The following is a 22,415-nucleotide window of genomic DNA, read 5'->3' as shown; positions in this document are numbered from 1 at the left end:
TCACATGTCGTTGTCAACCCGAAGTTGCACGATCCAAATACTTATAAAATTTGGCATGATCGACTAGGACACCCAGGATCTACCATGATGAGTAGAATAATACAAAACTCTCAGGGACACCCTCTTCAGAACCAGAAGTTTCTGATAGATAGGGATTTTACTTGCACTGGTTGCTCACTGGGGAAATTTATTACTCGCCCATCCCTGACGAAAGTACATATCGAATCTCCCAAATTTTTGGAAAGGATTCAAGGTGATATATGTGGCCCTATACACCCGCAGTGTGGACCATTTAAATATTTTATGGTATTAATAGATGCATCAACTAGATGGTCTCATGTAAATCTGCTCTCGATGCGGAATCAGGCGTTTGCAAAGTTATTAGCTCAGATAATTCGTTTACGAGCTCACTTTCCTGATTATCCGATCAAGTCAATTCATCTAGATGGAGCAGGAGAATTTACATCGAGTACTTTTGATTCCTATTGTCTCTCAGTTGGAATTAATGTTGAACATCCTGTAGCTCATGTTCATACACAGAATGGTCTAGCTGAATCATTCATTAAGCATATCCAACTGATTGCGAGACCAATGTTGATGAGGACTAAATTACCGGTTACTGCATGGGGACCTGCAGTTCTTCATGCTGCAACTTTGGTAAGGTTACGTCCTACTTCGAATAATCAATTCTCACCTTTGCAATATGTTCAAGGCCAGCAGCCAAACATATCTCATTTGCGTATTTTTGGATGTGCTGTATATGTTCCTATTACAGCCCCACAACGCACAAAGTTTGGGCCTCAGCGCCGACTGGGAATATATATTGGTTTTAATACACCATCTATTATTCGATATCTCGAACCCCTGACGGGTGAGACTTTCACTGCACGCTTCGTCGATTGTCACTTTGATGAGACAGTTTTCCCACCATTAGGGGGAGTAAATTTGCCGGAAGCAAATGTTACCAAAAAGGAACTTTCTTGGGTTACACCAAATTTGTCTCATTTTGATCCTCGTACTAATCAATCTGAAGTTGAAGTACAAAGGATAATACATCTACAAGAGATTGCTAATAAAATGCCTGACGCATTTAATGACGCAGCGAGAGTGACAAAGTCACATATACCTGCTGCAAATGTTCCAGCAAGGATAGATGTCCCTGAAGGACACGATAAAAATGTTGCAGCAAATGAATCGTCCAAAACACGTCTGAAACGTGGACGACCAATCGGTTCTAAAGATATAGTTCCCCGGAAGAGGAAAAACCAACCACAAGCAGGTGATGTTCCAGAAGAAACGACAAATGCACCACTAGAAGTGGGTAAAGCCCCAGAAGAGGCAGAAGCTCTTGAAGAGCATGAGTTATCTCCAAATGAAGAGATATCTATAAATTATGCTTGTAATGGTAAAGTGTTTAATCGAGATAACATAATCATCGATGATATATTTGCGCTTTCAGTAGCCACTGATATTATCACTGAAAATCATGATTATGAACCACATTCTATTGAGGAATGTCGGAAAAGGACTGATTGGGTAAAATGGAAAGAAGCAATCCAGACAGAGCTGAATTCACTGTCAAAACGTAATGTTTTTGGACCTGTAGTCCTGACACCCAAAGATGTAAACCCTGTAGGTTTCAAATGGGTATTCGTTAGAAAACGAAATGAGAACAATGAGGTTGTCCGCTATAAGGCGAGACTCGTGGCACAAGGTTTCCTGCAGAAACCAGGGATCGATTATGAAGAAACATATTCTCCAGTTATGGATGGAATAACCTTTCGATATTTGATCAGTTAGCAGTTCTAGAAGAACTCGAGATGAATTTAATGGACGTGGTCACTGCGTATCTATATGGAAAATTAGATACTGACATTTATATGAAAGTCCCTGAAGGATTTAAATTGCCTGGAGGCAACCCACGTACCATGTATTCACTAAAGCTTAATCGGGCTTTATACGGATTGAAACAAGCAGGACGAATGTGGTACAATCGTCTTAGTGAATATCTGATCAAAGAAGGTTATGTTAATGATCTCGTTTGCCCATGTTTATTTATCAAGAAAGGAGATATTGGATTCGCTATTCTTGCACTATATGTTGATGATATCAACCTTATAGGAACTCCAGAAGAGCTCTCTAAAGCAGCAGAATATTTGAAGAAAGAATTCGAGATGAAAGATCTCAGGAAAACAAAATTCTGTCTTGGCTTACAAATTGAAAGAAGCACAAGTGGCATACTTGTTCATCAAACATTATACACTGAAAAAGTCCTGAAGCGCTTTAACATGGAGAATTCTTATCCGCTTAGTACTCCCATGGTTGTTAGGTCTCTCGATGCGCAGAAAGATCCATTTCGACCTAAAGAAGAAGACGAAACACTCCTTGGTCCAGAAGTACCATATATGAGTGCTATTGGTGCATTATCATACTTAGCTCAATGCACTAGACCGGATATTGCTTTTGCAGTAAATCTATTGGCCAGATATAGCTCTGCACCAACTAAGAGGCATTGGGTTGGAGTGAAGCAAATTCTAAGATATCTGAGAGGAACAACTGACATGGGATTGTTTTATTCAAAGGACTTATCCGGTGGTTCTCAAATAAAAGGATACACAGATGCCGGTTATATTTCTGATCCACACAAAGGGATTTCACAGACAGGCTATGTATTCACAAGTGGAGGTACAGCCTTTTCATGGCGATCTAGTAAACAAAGTATGCCCGCCACCTCATCAAACCATGCAGAAATTATAGCTCTTCATGAAGCAACAAGAGAATGTGTATGGCTTAGATCCATTATTGAACACATTAGAAGCTCAAGTGGTCTTGATTCAATCACAAATTCTCCCACAGTCATTCACGAAGATAATTCAGCTTGCATTGCTCAGATCAGAGAAGGATACATCAAAGGCGATAGGACTAAGCACATATCCCCTAAGTTGTTTTACTCACATCATCTCCAGAAGAATAATGAGATTGATATCCAGAAGATACAATCGTGTGAGAATTATGCTGACTTGTTCACCAAGTCTCTGCCTACTACGACGTTCAGAAAACTGGTAGATGGCATCGGAATGCGACGCTTGAATAGCCTGATGATGTAAGACTACATCGATCCAAGATATGATATTCATCAGGGGGAGTCTATTATCATGTGCAGGTTCATGTATCGCTATCTACGCTCTGTACTCTTTTTCCTTCATCAGATTTTGTCCCACTGGGTTTTTCTGACAAGGTTTTAATGAGGCAATTATTTCAAGTGATGGTCATCCAAGGGGGAGTGTTATAAGGGATGTGGCTGCCCATAAATCATTGGTGATGCAAGGGATTTGGGTGCCTTTAAGATTATCTTCCTCTTGCCAAACTCACATCTATTGCAGCCCACCATTCCTATATTGCCACCTTGATGTGGTGTCATCTTGTGGTAGGTCATATGAGAAGTGTCATTGCATGGGAGCTCCATATGCAATGTGTCATCTTGGTAGTGACAACACATCATGCAAGTGACAACACATGAGGTTATGTGTCACCATTCTACAACTCCATATGCAAAGTGTCATCTTGGTGGTGACAACACACCATGCAAGTGACAACACATAGGGTATGTGTCAACATCCTATTACTTCTCCCACCCTATAAATATATGTACTTTGTGTATTGTTGATATAAGTTTTGTAAGAGATGAGAAAGTGTATGGAAAAGATTTGGAAAGAATTCTTCTATATATAGTTTGGTTCAAGATCATCTCTTTGTTTTAGTATATCTTAATATTTCGATCTTTTTCTCTTCCTTTATTTCCATTAAGTTGCATGCAAATATATACACACATTGAAGCAAATAGACCGACAATTTACAACAATATAGTCATTTTGGAGAACTTCCTTTTTTTTTTTTTTTCTGTTGAACTGAGAACTTCCTATTTCACCCAGGTTTTGTTGTTATACAAGACCATGTTACCCTCCAATTTCCATTCAAACATTAGCTAATAAATTTTTTTTCACTCTCCTCCAACAATTTCTCCACAGAAGAGTTTCTCCTCCAAAACCACTTTCTGTTTCTAAAATCACTCTTTCTGTAAATCACTTTCTCTCTATTGAAACCACTCATCAAAGCGGTGAACTGGTGCAAGTCCATCCGTGAAAAGCATCTTCATTGATACATCATGAAGATGTGATAAGAACGGTAATCTCTTAAGTTAAATTTATAATGAAAGAGGCTTAAAGCCCGACAACATAAAAGAGGCCTAAAGCCTGATATACTTGTTACATTATTTATATCTTTAATAATCCAAATTCAATAACCATAGATTCCACCTTCAGTGGGAATCGAACCTAGGACCTTCAGGTTTTTGGAGTTTACGTCAACACTTTGAACCACTTGGGCAAGCAAGTGTTGACACTAGTTCATCATTTTGTTCCGTCTTCAGCCCCATAAATCTCGCCAGGAAAAGTAGATTATTTTTAGCTTCTCAACTAGCTAATATCAACCTAGGAGACAGAAACACCCAGTACTTCCATGCTAAGGCTACTACGAGAAACCGCAAAAAACAAATCCACTCTATCAAAATGGATGATAATTCACGGACCACTGACGAGGCTGAGATATCCACCATCTTCTCTAATCATATCTGTAATATCTCTTTTACGGCCGGTTCCACTCTATCTCCTAATATTATAGAGTGCTTCTATCCTCATATTTCCCTCTCTCAGAATGAGGCTCTAACTGTGATCCCTGTTAGAGAAGAAATCCGGTCCGCCACTTTCTCCCTTAAACCCGGAGCTGCTCCTGCTCCGGATGGTTATTCCCCTCTTTTCTACCAATCCAACTGAGATACGGTTAAAGATGATATCATTCTTATGGTCTCGAATTTCTTTAGCAATTCGACTCTTCCAGCGTTGTCTAATCACACACACATCTGCCTGCTTCCTAAAACCAAAACCCCTCAATCTCCTGCTGATTATCGTCTTATAAGCTTGCTCAATACCACTTATAAGATCATTACCAAAATCCTGGCCAACAGGCTTAAACCTATCTTGGCCGATATTTTCTCTCCGTTCCAGGGTGCGTATGTGCCAGGACGTCAAATTACTGATAATATTATCATCAGCCAAGAGCTCATTCACTCCTACAAGAAAGTCAAGGGAGCTAAAAGCTATTTCGGTCTCAAACTGGATATGTCCAAGGCATTTGATCGGATTGAATGGAACTATCTGGAAAGCGTTATGAGACTGATGGGCTTCCCCCAAACTTGGATCAACCTCATTAACACTTGCATCTCTACTAGCTCCATGGTAGTTCTCATCAATGGGCGTCCCGGGATGACTTTCGATGTTAGTCGGGGGATCCGACAAGGCGACCCGCTCTCTCCCTTCCTGTTTGCTATTGCCATGGAGGGCCTCAGCCGACTTTTAGAGAAGAATAATAACAATTCCTCTTTTATCGGGTTTCCCATCCCTAACTCTGACCTTTCCATCAAACACCTCCTCTTTGCGGATGACTGCATCATCTTTGGGCAGAACTCCCTCGACAATATTTACAATCTCAAGCTCATCCTGAAGGATTTTAGTAACCCTTCTGGTAAGATGATCAACTACGCCAAATCCAACATTTTCTTATCCAAAAATCTCACCCTAAATTCAAGCGTATGATCATTCGGGAGCTCAAAGTCCATCAATCTTCTGTAGGAGACAAATACCTGGGCACTAATCTTTTCATTGATAGTAACAAGAAGCAAGCCTTCCAACCTCCCCTCACTCAAATAAAAAATAAACTAGCCAAGTGGCAAACTCATCTCCTCTCGCAAGCTGGTCGCTCGGTAGTTCTCTCCACTATCGCAGCGGCTATTCCCCGATACCAAATGCAGTGCTTTGCCATTCCCAAAGGCATCTGTACCAGCATTGAGTCCCTCCAAAGGACTTTCTGGTGGGGAAAATCTAAAACCTCCATACCATTAACTGGTCGGCCATTTGCAAACCCCGCAAACTGGGTGGACTAGGATTTCGCCTTCCCAATCTCGATAACCAAACCTTTTTTAACAAGATTAACTGGCGCCTTCGTAACAATCCTCAAGCGGTGTGGGTTCAGGTGCTTAAAGGGAAATATTTCCACAATTCTCACCAACCCAAACCTCCTAAAGCCAACCAATCTTGGCCATGGAGATCCATCACTAAACAGTACATTCAGATGGAGGGCCTTGTATTCTGGGATATTAATAATGGTGAGCATATTAATATTGGTAGGACTTCTGGATCCCTAATCATCCCCCCATAACTAATCAAAACGGGTCAACGCTGGAAAGGGTATCTCAACTCATTAATAATACCTGGAATATAAATGTTATTAATAATTGTTTTAACAGTGACATTTGCAGCTCAATTCTTAGCATCAACCTTCAGCCCAAGTAAGAGGACCAACCAACCTGGACGCTGACGAAATCAGGTAACTTCTCACTCAAATCCACGTATAATTTTCTGAGAACAGGTAATGCTAACCCAATGCAAGACCAAATGGACTGGTTTTTTTATCTGGAACATGAACATAATTCCTCGCATAAAACTATTTTTATGGAAATGTTGTACTAACAGTCTACCCGTGAAGGCAAAGATTGGTAATTTATTGGAAACTCCTACTCCTGTATTAACTGTAATGATCATGAAACCCTAGACCATGTGATGCTTCACTGTGCTTTTACAAAAGCTATTTGGTTCCATTATCAGGTTCGAACGGATCAATTAAATACAGTAATTCATTGGATACAACAATGGAAAACTCTAGACGAAGAAACTACCAACCTATATGCCAAAATTCTTTGGTATATTTGGAAAGCGAGGTGCGAAAATTGCTTTTCTTCGACTAAACAAAATCCAATACAAACGATAGAGAGGATAAACAATACCTCGACAACTCCACTCAAGATTGAGTCCATTATTACTAACAAATGCAAGGTAAAAACTAAGCATCAAACATGGAGACCTCCATCGACACCATATTTGAAGATTAACGTCGATGCCTCTTTTTCTACTATCACCGAACCGGCCGAGATAGGTTGTATCATTCGTGACGCAGATGCAAAATTCATCATAGCAGCAGCTGATTCAGTGCGATGCCAGAATGAGGAAGAATGCGAAAGTATGGCGATTCTATCTAGTCTTTTATGGGCCATCAATTGAATCTATCATGTTCATATAGAGAGTGACAATGAAGCATTAATCCTCTTCATCAACGGCAACAGTGTAGGGCTTCACTGGCAATCCAAAAGCATCATACAACAACTTATGGATCTTAAAGTCAACTTCTCAAACATTATCTTCACCTATGTTCCTACAGAATGCAATTCTCAGGCGGATGCGCTCGCAAAATGAGGTCGTAAATATGGTCAAAAGAAAATTTGGAACGTTGTACCCTCTTTTATTTATGCTTTTCTTTAGAAACCTTGCATGAGATGGTTTATTTAATGTTAGTTCTTTTCATAAAAAAAAAAAAAAAACTAGTTTCAACCTCAGTTAATAAAGTCTAAACTATAAAACTAGTGAATGAGTATTTTCAACAACACTCAAGCTTCATTAATCATTTTTCTTTGCTATTGCAATTTTTACTTCACAAAAACAAAGTACAAAATCACATCTTTTTAGTTTCTCTTTAAAAATACAATTTCTCAGTCGTAATAATTATCAACGGCGTCGGCCATCGTGCGTCGAGCATTTCTCATTCTGCTTTTCGACATGAGATCTAGAAATATAAACTAAAACGTCTTAATTAACTCTAACTGAACTTAAAAATACTTTATATTCTTCGCATAAACATTTTTCAATTTTCCTTGTACAAAAGATTTATGTTATGCAATTTACCCTTCTATACAAACAAATTATCGGACAAACATTTTTTATACTTTTTCTAGTTTTCCTTGTTCAAAAAGCAATTCTTTTGGATTTATCCTAAACATTCTCGAAGCAGAAGTCAAAATGTTTTATATTTGTGTAACTAAAGCCAAACAAAATTGAAAATGCATTACGCAATATAACTACGAGGAAGCAAACAAGGAAATGCTTAATATATTTGTAAAAGGGTTACATGGAGTATTTATACACACCACATTAACGGTGAAATAACATTTTTCCTTATGCATTTTTTAATTTGGGTGATGATTGTGGCTAGTTTTTGCTAAATAGTTTAATTTGTTATGTTTTGGTTGAAGAAATAGTTAAAATTTTCTGTTTGTTTATGACTGCGTGCGTGGTACACCAAGCATTTTGTTGTTTGAATCTTTTCTCATTTTGGATATCTTTTAGGGTTTTGCGATTGTAAAGTATGAGACGGCTGTACAAAACAGCTTGTACAAAATGAAATTTGTTTTCAGAGATTTGCTATTTTTAGCCCCTTCAATAGTTGGGAAAAATGTTTGGTCTTTTTCTATAGGACGAGCAATGTTTAGTAAAGACAGTGCATTAGATAGGGAGAGCATTCCTTTTAGGATAGGGAGGGATAAACACTATTTTCCAAAATATCCCAAAATTAAATGTTGTCCCTCCTCTAAAACTCTGTCGATCAAAGAGAGAGAAACATCTAAAACTTTGTTCGGTCAAAGAGAGTGAAACCCCTAAACTCGGTTTGATTAAAGAGAGATAGAGATGTTGTTCAATCAAATAGAGAGATAGAGATGGAAACCCTAAATCCCAGATGACTAACACAACACTATTTTAGGATGTTAGTTATAGTTTCAGATTGTCTTATCTGAGTTCGGATGTTAACATTTCTTAATACTCTAAGTATTTACGATGTCTTGGGTAAGTGCTAAATCATGTCTCTCATGACCGATCTTATGTCTATGACATAATTGTCTTTCTCATACGTGCTTGCTCATCAGAGTTTCCTGGCTCTGAATCTTGCCGAGCTGTCCATCATGAGTTTGGGTCGAATATCTCCTTTAGAGTCTTTCGTGTTCGGACTATTAAGAATCTCAAGTTTTTTTATCTTCGTCCTATCATCACTTGATCTATACTTATATACCATTGACGTCCAAAACATTTTCGTCCATTGTGGTCCATCCTTAATTGATTTCAACATCTCCATGTTGTTCTCAATTCTATGTGTACACTGCACACCGAACCTGAAAAGCATTTCTCCCACTAACCTTCTTGTGATCCTTAGATTCAAGATATTCTTCGATTTCTAGGAATCAAACTGTAGGGTTATGGGTGTATCTAATACACTATCTAGTGTTCTAAGCAGAATCTCAACATCCAATATGTTAACACTAGTTTCCAGGATCGTTGTATACATGAACTAAACAATGAACTAGAATAGGGATAAATACCTTTTCGCGTTTTTCCCTCGAACCATTCTAATTTGCGTGTGAAGATCGAGAGCTCCAATTGTCGCTCCTCTACTTGAGACACCGAGATGGTTAACTTGATCTCCCTTCATTAATGTCTGCTAGAACTTCAATGGAAGGTTGAGAAGAACCTTTCTTCTGGACTAGATTCTAGAGAAAACTCACTTTTCTGTTTCTTGCTTTTTCTCTCTTAAAAAGCTCTCACAAACTTATGAGTTTTGTCTCTTGACTTGTGTATAGAATTATGTCTAAGGAGGTCTATTTATAGGGATCATAGAGAAGGTATTTGAGCCAAACTAAGATTCCTAAAATATCTCCTTCAAGACACATCTAATAGTGTCCCATATGAAACCCTAAAAGGGATTTATGTGTGGCCGGCCACATAAAGCATTTATGGGATTTATGGCCGACCCACTTAGGGGTTCCTATCGGCCATGTGCTGGCCGGCCCCTCCCTAGGGGCAGCCATCACATGGCCAGCCCCTTTATGGGCACCCCCGGGCTTTAGCCCGGGGCTATGTACACTTGGCCGGACACCTCCGAACTCTATTTGGCCTCAAATAATGGATTCAATCCACTTATTTGCCACTCTTTATCTAGTCAACTCTCTTCGATCAAGTTACCACTCTTATGTGTAACCCGTCGTAGGATACGGTCTATGTTAGCTGCGAATCACCGAATTGATTTGACGATCGTAGTTGGCTTCTAGCAAAGCAGTACGACACCTAATTGGACCGGACTGGATGATCTTCATCTTTATCCTAACTGACAAATTGATCGTATTGCCATCTTGGTCGAAGAACACTCCTTCGGAAGGACATCTCCTTCAGACCGAACAGATATATCCTTCACAAACGCCTTTGATTTCCTCTTTTGAATCGAAGATTCTAACTCTAGCTTGCTTCATCCCTTGATGGTTCTTCCGAAGCATGTTTGTTTACTAATCACTAAAGTCATTGATCATTACTATTCTTGACTTTCTTGTGTTTCGTTTATGGACTTTAAACATAGACTGATATAGGATCTCGTTCATAGTCTCTTGGTACGAATCCACGATCTTAATCTTTTCGTCTAGTTTTGGGAAACGTCAGTGTTTCCATCCTTCTCAGTTTTCTTCCTTGAAAACTAATTTCTGTCCAATGGTTTCCATCCATTCAGCAATTATCAAGTTTTCGATCTTGACGAGAAAGGATTCCATAAGATATTGACTCCTAGCCAATTATCGAGTTGGTTTTCGTCTTTGCGCTAGTCTATTTTGTTTATCTTTTATTTGTAAGATTTCAATCTTCTAATCTTGTAGAAAACAACAATTCGGAATACTCTCAACTCCTTCAGATATTCCTATTTTGAGCAACTTTCAACTACTTGGGAGTTTTCTCGCGAATCTCATTCGCTAGGTGAGGTAGCTCACACTATTTCTCTTAGGGGTGAACAGCGGTCGGTTGCCGACCATTTATGGTCAAGCCAAAGCCAAACCAATCAATAACGGTTTGGCTAAATCAGCGACTGAAGTCGAGCCGATCAAGTCGTCAACCGACTTTTTCGACCCGGTTCGGTTCGACTCGACTGAGTTTGGTTGATCAGTCCGGCCGAACTCACATAAGCAAATAAAACACGAGAAAAATAAGTGAACTTAAGAAAGAATAACGAGAGTTGAAATTCAATTTCACTCTTTAAATTATTATCGATTTGAATACCTAAAAATCTATTTCTAAGTTTTCGATCCATATTAAGTAATGGTAATTAGTTTTTAGTATTATATAACGTAGATATAATTAGATATAGATAAATTATATATATATATATATATATATATATATATATATATATGTATAGTTCGGTCGGTTCAATTTTGGCGGTTTTCAAAAACTCAAGCCGAAGCCAAACCAAACAATGATCGGTTGATCGTTCTTTCAGTCGAGCCGAGCCGAACATTGTTCGGTTCGGCCTAAAATCCATTCGATACGGTTTGGTCGATCGTAGCTCAACCCCCAGTTTCTCTAACAGTTTTGTTTCCTCCCATTTTGTTTCTCTTGGTCGAAAAGCGATCGACTCTTTCTCCCACTTATCCTTCTAATAATTCTCTTGGACCTATTTATTAGGAGGATACCATCATAAGCAACAAACACTTTGTTCTCTTGATTGATCGTGTGAAGCCCAAATTTCTTCTAAAGAGATTGCGTCAGATTTTCTAATTTTATGCCTTGTAATCCTATTACATGACCTTTTAGCTTTTAAACGGATTTCGGTTATGTGTGAACATAACCGTTTTTAGAATATATCCCATAATTCGGAATACTGACTTTAATACATTATTGATCGAATCTTGCCTAGCAGTGTTCGATTACTCTCACTGGATTCACCATCTCTCGTGTAACAGCCCAAGTTTTTAAGGTTAGTTTAGGGACTATTTAGCATTTGGGTCAAGTTAAAAGAGGAGTTAAATCAGCAAAGAGTACAATTTAGGGGTTATTTTGCAAATCATGACAAAACCCGGGACCAAACTGTAAATTCGACAGATTTAATTGAAGAAACAAAAATCTGATTTTCTTTTATCTTGTTCGACCGAGTGAGTTAGGGTTTCAATTTGGGTTCAAATAATTCGATCAAGAAAAGGCAATTTTAGATCAAATTTATAAAGGGAATTTGATTGATATATTTGAAAATTATAGGTTATTGATGGCTTATCTCTTGATTTTAGTTAAATTCTTGGAAGAAATTTCGTTCTCTCTCTCTAATATGGTTGAAGTGAGTTTTAATGGAGTTGTTTTCTTTTAACTTGAGGAAACAGGTGAATTAGGGAAGGATTTAGCTAAGATTGATCAAAGAGAGACCATCACAACTCAAATTCATCCCAATCAAGGTAAGAAACCAATGAATTAGATGTTTTAATGTCAAAATTCTTAATTCTAGGGTTTAAGGTTTATGAAGCTTGAGGATTTTGATGATTCATGTTGTTTTAGGGTTTATATGATTGGGAATTGATTAATTTTAGTATATGAGCAACTTTAGAGAGATTATTTGATATAATTTGTCGATCGATCGATTGCCAGCTCGTGGGACTGAATTTAGTCTACTGTCCGAGCCTTTCTGGGCCTTATTTGTTACTTGGATGGGCTTTCCCGAAACACGAAAGTCGTAGATTAGGATGTTAGCTTTCCGAAATGGTATGGTACAACTCGATTAGATGTCGGAAGAGAGAGTTACGACTGTTTTACCAAACAGCGCGGTATTGAGCAAATATGAAATCTGCTTAATGTTTTACTGTTTTAGCTAGTCATCGAGATATCTAATGTTGCTTGAGTCTTCTTAAATATTGTAGCTCGTCTTGTGAAGATTCCAGAAAGGTATGGTACAAGTCGTTTCGATCTCGGACGAGAGAGTTATGGCTGTTTTAACGAACAATGCGCAGTTAGGAAAATTCTGCTTTGTTGTTGTTCGTATTTTACAAATTTCAAAAGCGGTTAACTTGGATTTTGGGGAATACATTTAATAACTAAATGTTAGGGACATAAGTAAGTTCAAACACTGATTGGTTGACCCTAAGTGCACATGGTATGAAAGATAGAAGATCGATCGAAATTCGGTTAAGTCGAAGTCTTCCAAATTACGGGTTTCTTTTGTGTTTTGGTTAAGTTTTATTGTTTTACTTTTTTATACTCTTTAAATTAAACCAAGGTTCTTACCGAAGAACCTAATGTATATTTGTTTTGTTTATGGTTTGGTAGAGGGGGAGCTAGAGCATTTCGTGAACGATTTGGCTACGGTTGCAGCGGAGGAAGACTAGTTCTTGTACCGCTAGGTAGGGGTTCTGAATCCTTTATCCAGCATGATTTTATAGATAATGAATATGCTAGATTCTATAGTTATATATGCGCCATTATAACTAGAGTTTAGGTAGCATGAAACTCTATTTATGTGATGAACTGAAATATGCATGAAATGTTTTGATGCGATATGAGAAATGCTTTCGAACTGATTTTACGATGATTGTGAACTACTGGGGATTTTCTTGTATGTACCCGACTGCGGATTATGTCAACCTACGGGCACGTAGCCATTAAAGGTAGGATGACATGTGGACACAGGTGTGACCCGTGTGAGACCGGTGAGGTGGGCGACACTAGTCATGAGACCTGTGGGAGTAGAGTGCTTCACTTGCTGGCCATTAGTGCTCGTGCCTCCAGCTCGAGGCTCAGGGCCGTACACCCTGACCGCTCGCCTGGGAGGTGACATTGATTGGGATCCCTCTGCTTTGTGGCGATATGACTCTTGGTTGTTCCACTTCTGTATTTGATAAGATAATGAATCGAATGAGCATATTGGTTTTGATATATGAATGAATGGATTTGAATCGAATATGAGAATGTGGTTTTGAAATATGAATGAAACTGATTTTGAAAGATCGCATTAGATGCATGACAAGGTACCGAAGAGAATGAGGTTCAGGTCCTTCCATGGTAATTGGGGGACGACTCTCTTATTCGAACTCGGTGATAAAAAACGTATTTAGGTACTTAAGGTATATATGTATCAAGAGGTAAACTCTTCAATGATTGCGGAGTCCCTTAGTGGGAGAGGGGCTTACCGGATAGGGGTAAGTCTCTTTCTCGAGGAGACGTAGTGCATTAGCTAGTGCCTAAATGGGCTGGTACTATCTAACGCACTCTAGGTTCTCTTGAGGAACTCTCCTCTTATTGGAAGCGTACCATGGGTGGGCAGCTAATCATTGCTATTGCTTGCTAGATTAAGGAAAATGGTTTTGTATATAGTATATACAGTAACTGGCTTGATAACTCGTTTTGTCATGATGTTTACAATTTATTAAATGAACTTTTGAAAACGTGATGGGTTTGGATTGGCCTTCTACCAGAATAACTCGTGTCGGTGAGTATTCTGACCCCCTACCAGTTGTTAGTGTGCAGGTTCTTTGTCGTAGCCTCGAGGCGGAGTTGTATTCCAGCCGGTAATCTTGTCTGACGAGGCTAGAGGTGTTGCGTCTTTTTCTTTGATTTTCGTTTATTGGCTTTCCATTATTTTAAAGTTATGTAGTTATTGCAGAACTGAACTCCACTATATATATATATATATAACACTTAGAGTTGTTTATAAGTTGTATCGATGTGTAAGAGGCTTTTATATTTTGTTATGTGGTTCGGGTTTCGACCCGAAACTGAGTTGAGTTTGTTAACTCCCGCTTTAGTTTATTTTTCTTGTATATGCGAATGTATGGTTTGCATGACAGGTTTTACAGGTACGACCGGTTCGATTTACAGAGGAGACTCTGCCGGATTTTTGTCTCTTCTGAGAATTGCCGGGGCGTGGTCGTGTCTATTTTGGGACACGGGGCGTCACACCTCGAATGTGTTCCATGGAGCAAATTGGGAAGCCGTTTATCAACTTCGTTGATGGTTATCAAGTGCTTGACACGCTTGTCAAGGTGATTCTTTGCTTCGTTTTGTACATTGTTTGAGCCTTTCAAACATTCTGACTTTATACTCTATGACCTGTATGTTTCCGTACTTCATGAAGTTGTCAGTGTACGTGTTGAAGTAGCTTTCGTTAGCCTCTGCAAGTAAAGTTATAGGTCTGCATAATGAAGTATGAGTCATAATAGATTACTAGTCTCTATGCCTTTCTAAAAAGGGTGGCTTTGTCAATTTGTCCTTAAGACCCAAGCAACATTGTCGAAGTTTAACGATTTTGAATCTTTTGACTTTAGCCATTATCAATGTTAAGAATTTCGGTTCTCCAAGAACCTTCAGTTAATTTTTCGCTGGTTCAAAACACACGATGTTTATAGGAGAACAAAATGGTTACCATTAAGTTATAAGCTAGATCATTGTCTAAAAGCAGACTTCGATCCCTTTCAGCATCCATAGCATTGCTGCTTCTACTCCCTCTTGGATCCTTACTCCTTTTAGTCAAGTATGTAATTCACTTGGGCTCCCACTGAGCTGGTCATCGGTCTTAAATACCTGATGAAGGAATTCCATGATACTTGCTTAACTTTGTTAACAAGGATACCGAAACAGGAATTCATAATTTCATTCCTTTGTCCTCCAAGTGCTAAGGGTAGTTTAATTGCTAGAAACATTCACAGTAATGAGGAACATTCTTGATCATGAACACAACAACTGCTTGCATATTCTTTGATCAAATGTTTGTCTCACTTGACTGACCTTGTTCCCTTTTGAATCTCAAGAACTCCTTCTTAGATTCCTTTCACCAAATCTCGAGAACCTTTTCTAAGATTTGATATTCCTGTGTGTTATCCTCAGTTGTTCATAACAATCTGAGTTACTCATCTATGGTCTTATCTATCTTTGTTCAATAGGCATTGAACTGGGTGATAGATGAACTCTGTTGTCTTCTCTTAAGATGAGTTTCAGATTGCCTCGAAGATCTCTTACCTCTTCATTCATGACTACTGTAGGAACTTCTTCCTCAGTTTGTCTTAATGGTTGTGGTAGCATCCATTACTCTTCCGAAGATAATGATCTATGATTGCTTGCAAAAGGCTTTTGACCTTATCTGGTATGAGTCAACATCGGGGTTGGGTATTCTAGTATCTTTCCATATTTTGAATCAGAGAACCATTCTCGGATTCCTTTCATTTAAGAAAGTTGTGCTCATTCAGCTTCTCCTTGTCGAGAAGTGAGCGAAAGTTGAAGTTCTCTTTTGTCATCTTATAACTACATAAAAGAATTGCAAAGTTTTAAAACTCCTTATCGTTTTCTGGAAAAATTCAGTTTTCCCACATTATTCAATAAAATCGTCCCTAATTGAATAATGTGATTCCAAGATTCTAGTTCCCTGGAGTTAAGCGGACAATTGCCCTGCCCTCAACTCCTTTGTTCCAGGTGAGTGAACTCCTTCAGTGTTCATACCCTTATGACTCTTGGTTGATAGCTTTCATTGATGAATGCCTAATCTATCCTTTTGCCTCGAGTATCCAAAACTCTTTTGCTGATCTCGTTGAGAAAAACCATTTAGAAGTGTAGACCCCTTCCATGAGTCTACCTGCACTGTCCCAATTTGGAAAATGGCACTCTACTATGGCCGACCCACCATTCACGATCAAGGGCGCGAAGGGTGTCTTAGTCTTTGGAGGCATATTTCTCAAAATGACTTTTAGGGACTTTTACGTTAAGTCTGGAATGTGTTATAGTGAATTATTTAGCCTAATTAATATCCACGACATAAAGCGTAAATAAATAAGTAAATGCGCGAGAAAGTAAATCAAGCACATATGGATCCTAGTATGGCCTCTAGTCCTAAATGATCTAATCTATTTAGGATTTTTTCTTGTTTCGCCTTTTTGGTTCGCCAAGATCGCCATCTTCGAACCTCCATTGATTTCTCCCACTCGAATTAGGATCTTTATCCTTGAGTTTCTTAAATGGAGTCATAGACCCTAAACTCTAATTACAAGACTCAAACAATATGCAGATCGTATAAACTTGAAATTAAAATTATTACAACTTGCACCCATCCGTGCTTAAAACAAGAATGAAATAAAATCTTTCTATGGCCATACTAGTTCCCGCATTCACATCACATGCATTCATATAATATTCAAGGCTAATTATTATATATGCATGATAATCTGGGAGATACTCTTATCGACATCTCTATGTCACATTACGGACCTTGAGTCTAAATTCGAAGAATTCGACTAATGGTGCGTTCCGGTTATATCTTTTATGATTTCCAAAATCAAAATCAAGAAAAACTCCGTTTGGGCTTTTGAAGATCACGGGTCAATTTCGGAAAAATTGGTTTGACTCTTAATGATTTCCCAAATCAATTTCAAGAAAAACCCGTTTCAAGCCTCCGGGCGGCCCGATACAATTTCGGTAATTATTGGGTGGGATCGGTAGAAAAGTCTAGACTTTCGTCGAAAAACTCCCACTCGGGTCAAGGCCCGTAAAATTTCGGCCCAATGACCTATGTCAAATTCGGAATAGCTCGAGACAACCAAAAGTCAAGGCCTAAGACCTGGAGGTCAAGGCCCAATACGGTGGTCCAGCCCAAAAAGACTCGGGTCATGCATAGGTCCGACCCATGCACGGTTTGGCCGAGACACGAGTGCATTGGTTCGTGCCAAGCACGGTCTGGCGGAGGCTTTGGACGCGTCCTGGCTCTAGGCCTGGACGCCAGCCTAGGCCCAGACGCGTCTGGCCTATGGCCGAGCCCTATAGGTGTCTCGGTTGAAGACTGAGACACCATGGGCCGTCCAAGACGTGTCTGACCCTTGACCGAAACCCCAGCCATCTCAGTCCAAGATCGAGATGCTTGGGGCTCCCAAGACGCGTCTGGTGGAAGCTGTCTTCCGTCTCGGACCAAGTCCGAGACGGTTCTGGTATCTCCTGGTCGCGTCTGGGACGCAACCAAGGACCAGTTCTTTCGCGTTCCGGACTCCAAATCCAAAACGGTCTCGGCCCTGGTGAAAATCACAACTACTTCTAAAATTATGAAAATCATAACTTTTCAAGCTTTTGGGAAACTTCTAAAAAACTCAATTTTGATTTTCAACTACTTCTAAAATTATGAAAATCACAACTTTTCAAGCTTTTGGGAAACTTCTAAAAAACTCAATTTTGATTTTCAACTACTTCTAAAATTATGAAAATCACAACTTTTGAACCTTTTAAAATTTCAATTTTTTTTTCTTGAGAGATTTCCAAATTCCATGAAGAACAACAATTTTGAAAACACTTTTCAATACTGAAATCGATCAAAATTGAATCTTTTGAAACTCTTTTCAATCATCAATCTTGAATAATCAACTTGAAATTTTTTGAATCCCATTCAAAATAATCAAATTGAATGTTTGAAACCCTTATAACTTTAGGAGGATATGTGACGCCCCGTGTCCCAAAATAGACACGACCAAGCCCCGGCAACTCACAGGTGAGACAAAAATCCGACAGAGTCTCCTCTGTAAGTCGAACCGGTCGCACCTGTAAAACCTGTCATGCAAACCATACATTCGCATACACAAAGACATAAACTAAAGCGGAAGCTAAACAAACTCAACTCAGTTTCGGGTCGAAACCCGAACCACATAACAAAATATAAAAGCCTCTTAAACATCAATACAACTTATAAACAACTCTAAGTGTTATATATATACATATTCGAGTTCAGTTCTGTAATAACTACATAACTTTAAAATAATGGAAAGCCAATAAACGAAAACCAAAGAAAACGACGCAACACCTCTAGCCTCGTCAGACAAGATCACCGGCTGGAATACAACTCCGCCTCGAGGCTACGACAAAGCACCTGCACACTAACAACTAGTAGGGGGTCAGAATACTCACCGACACGAGTTATTCTGGTAGAAGGCCAATCCAAAACCCATCACGTTTTCAAAAGTTCATTTAATAAGTTGTAAACATCATGACAAAACGAGTTATCAAACAGTTACTGTATATACTATATACAAAACCATTTTCCTTAATCTAGCAAGCAATAGCAGTGATTAGCTGCCCACCCATGGTGCGCTCCCAATAAGAGGAGAGTTCCACAGGAGAACCTAGAGTGCGTTAGATTGTACCAGCCCATTTAGGCACTAGCTAATGCACTATGTTCCTCAAGAAAGAGACTTACCCCTAGCCAATAAGCCCCTCTCCCACTAAGGGACCGCAATCACTGAAGAGTTTACCTCGTGATACATATATACCTTAAGTATCTAAATACGTTTTTTATCACCGAGTTCGAATAAGAGAGTCGTCCCCCAATTACCATGGAAGGACCTGAACCTCATTCTCTTCGGTACCCTGTCATGCATCTAATGCGATTTTTCAAAATCAATTTCATTCGTATATCAAAACCACATTCTCATATTCGATTCAAATCAGTTCATTCGTATATCAAAACCAATATTCTCATTCGATTCATTATCTTATCAAACACGGAAGTGGAACAACCAAGAGTCATATCGCCACAAAGCAGAGGGATTCTCCATCAATGTCACCTCCTAGGCGAGCGGTCAGGGTGTACGGCCCTGAGCCTAGAGTTGGAGGCACGAGCACCAATGGCCAGCAAGTGAAGCACTCTACTCCCACAGGTCTCATGACTAGTGTCGCCCACCTCACCGGTCTCACACGGGTCACACCCGTGTCCACATGTCATCCTACCCTCAATGGCTACGTGCCCGTAGGTTAACATAATCCGCAGTCGCGTACATACAAGAAAATCCCCAGTAGTTCACAATCATCGTAAAATCAGTTCGAAAGCATTTCTCATATCGCATCAAAACATTTCAAGCATATTTCAGTTCATCACATAAATAGAGTTTCATGCTACCTAAACTCTAGTTATAATGGCGCATATAACTATTGAATCTAGCATATTCATTATCTATAAAATCATGTTGGATAAAGGATTCAGAACCCCTACCTAGAGGTACAAGAACTAGTCTTCCTCCGCTGCAACCGTAGCCAAATCGTTCACGAAATGCTCCGGCTCCCCCTCTACCAAACCATAAACAAAACAAATATACATTAGGTTCTTCGGTAAAAACCTTGGTATAATTTAAAGAGTATAAAAAAGTAAAACAATAAAACTTCACAAAAACACAAAAGAAACCCGTAATTTGGAAGACTTCGACTTAACCGAATTTCGATCGATCTTCTATCTTTCATACCATGTGCACTTAGGGTCAACCAATCAGTGTTTGAACTTACTTATGTCCCTAAAATTTAGTTATTAAATGTATTCCCCAAAATCCAAGTGAACCGCCTTTGAAATTTGTAAAATACGAACAACAACAAAGCAGAATTTTCCTAACTGCTCATTGTTCGTTAAAACAGCCATAACTCTCTCGTCCGAGATCGAAACGACTTGTATCATACCTTTCTGGAATCGTCACAAGACGAGCTACAATACTCAAGAAGACTCAAACAACATTCGATATCTCGATGACTAGCTAAAACAGTAAAACAATAAGAAGATTTCATATTTGCTGAATACCGCGCTGTTTGGTAAAACAGTCGTAACTCTCTCTTCCGACATCGAATCGAGTTGTACCATACCATTTCGGAAAGCTAACATCCTAATCTACGACTTTCATGTTTCGGGAAAGTCCATCCAAGTAACATACAAAGCCTAGAAAGGCTCGAACAGTAGACTGAATTCAGTCATCGAATCGGCAATCGATCGATCGATAAATTATATCAAATAATTTCTCTAAAGTTGCTCATATACTAATAATTAATCAATTCCGAATCATATAAATCCTAAAACTACATGAATCATGAAAATCCCCAATTTCATAAATCACAAGCCCTAGAATTAAGAATTTTGACATTAAATCATCGAATTGGTTGATTTCTTACCTTTTTTCTTTTTTTTTTTTTTTTTTTTTGTTGAGAAGGTTGATTTCTTACCTTGATTCGATTGAATTCTAGTTAGGATAGCTTTCCCTTGATCAATCCTTCACAAACTTTCCCCTAGCTTGAATCATTCCTTTATGCTCGAATTAGAGTTTGAATTCTTACCACAAATTACAAAAAATCGGATTTCTAGAGAGAGAGAGTTTGAATTCTTACCACAAATTAACAAACCCTAGCTTGAATCATTCCTTTATGCTCGAATTAGACCAAAAACAAGATTTCCCCTTGAAACCACTCGAAATTTCCATTGAAATCGGAATTTTCTTCACCTAAACCCTAACCCTCAATTTCAGTCGAGCAAAAGAGGGATAAAACTCTGATTTTTCTTTCTTTTAAGAAGTTTCATGAAATTAGAGTTTAGTCCCTGAATTTGGCTGGATTGCAAAATAACCCCTAAATTGTCCTCTTTGCTAATTTGGCCCCTCCTTTGACTTGACCTAAATGTCAAATAGTCCCTAAACCAACCTTTTAAAACACGGGATGTTACAGGATAGCTCCTCATTTTCGATACAGAGAGCCTGGCGTAATTATTATCTCTGAAGGGTGCTTAATTGATGCTGTGTATTTTTTTATCAGGCTAGCAGATAACCAGAAAGTGATTCAGATGAGGTTGAAATACATAATGGAACAGGAATAGTTGGTCAAAATGGATGTATTACGACAAATGCTTATTCTTAATCGAACAGGAATAATGGATGTCTTACGTAATATTGTTACTGTTAAGGGAAAAAAATGGGGGGAGAAAATGATGTCTTACGACAAATGCTTATTCTTAATCAAACAGGAATAATTGATTTCTTACGTGATATTGTTATTGTTAAGGGAAAAAAATGGGGAGAGAAAAGGATGTATAACGACCTAATGCTTATTAATGGGGGTCAAAAAATATATATACATAACATGAGACTAAATAATACGGTGGTGACCTCACAAAATATTCGAGTGACGGTGTCTTCGTTGATAAATGGCAGGATTAATATAGCGTATAATTATTTTAGTAGGTATAATTTGATCAGGCTAGCAGACAACCGGAATGCTATTCCCTTGATAAAAACTACTTCCAAGTATTATAGTTTGATAGGGAGGGTGTGTACCTTGAGATTTTATTGCATTGATAGAGAGGGCATTAGTAATCATACAGTAATTAATGACTTTATGAACCAACTATACATTGATCTTAATTGTAAAGTATTAGATAAAACAGATAGATTAAGGTATAATGAAGAAATATATTCTTTATTGAATCAGTACAAGATAAATCATATAATAGACTCTTTTGAATCAGGTTTATGTCTGTTACAGATGAAGATTGAAGATCTAACTACTAAATTCAATGAGTCTAATATATTTTATGAGACTCCTAACTTAATAAGACTATAGATAGGAAAGGATCTTTTATGCGCTAAAGATTATTTATATAAAAGAGATAATTTCTAGAAAGGTCAAAATAATATTGAAAATGAGTAGAAAATCACAAAACATTTGAAAATTATTATTCAGGTCAAAAAGTGTGCAAATACTAAAATACTCCTTTTTGTCATTTTGTGTAACTAAATTATTTTATTTTTGCTTAAACTTTAAATCGATATAACTTTTGTTTGAGATGTCGGATTTCTATAAAAATTATATATTTAGAAATGATTTTTCATTAGCTTTCTAACAAGATCCACTTTCAAT

At 38.3% G+C, this 22,415-nt stretch overlaps 2 long non-coding RNA genes across 2 annotated transcripts in view; one reads left to right on the top strand and one right to left on the bottom strand.

Moving 5' to 3' along the window:
• The first annotated feature begins 11,892 nt into the window (after window positions 1–11,892).
• Window positions 11,893–22,415, top strand: part of LOC147537911 (uncharacterized) — a 43,869-nt gene continuing 33,346 nt past the window's right edge. The window contains exons 1-4 of the long non-coding RNA XR_015226362.1: window positions 11,893–12,005; window positions 12,125–12,196; window positions 13,062–13,135; window positions 14,245–14,683. This is a non-coding gene — a long non-coding RNA (uncharacterized LOC147537911). The remainder of the gene's footprint in view (window positions 12,006–12,124; window positions 12,197–13,061; window positions 13,136–14,244; window positions 14,684–22,415) is intronic.
• Window positions 18,409–21,044, bottom strand: LOC147537914 (uncharacterized). The gene is made up of 4 exons (XR_015224815.1): window positions 20,898–21,044; window positions 20,733–20,795; window positions 19,744–19,817; window positions 18,409–18,638 (listed from the first exon to the last, which is right to left on the bottom strand). It is a non-coding gene; the product is annotated as an uncharacterized LOC147537914 (long non-coding RNA).

The sequence above is a fragment of the Eschscholzia californica genome, unplaced genomic scaffold, assembly GCF_041429995.1.
Source record: "Eschscholzia californica isolate CP2 unplaced genomic scaffold, dmEscCali1.0.p SCAF_5, whole genome shotgun sequence".
In the NCBI taxonomy this organism is placed as follows: domain Eukaryota; kingdom Viridiplantae; phylum Streptophyta; class Magnoliopsida; order Ranunculales; family Papaveraceae; genus Eschscholzia; species Eschscholzia californica.
Note: the sequence above shows the minus strand (reverse complement) of the source record. Positions and strands in the feature narration are given on the sequence as shown.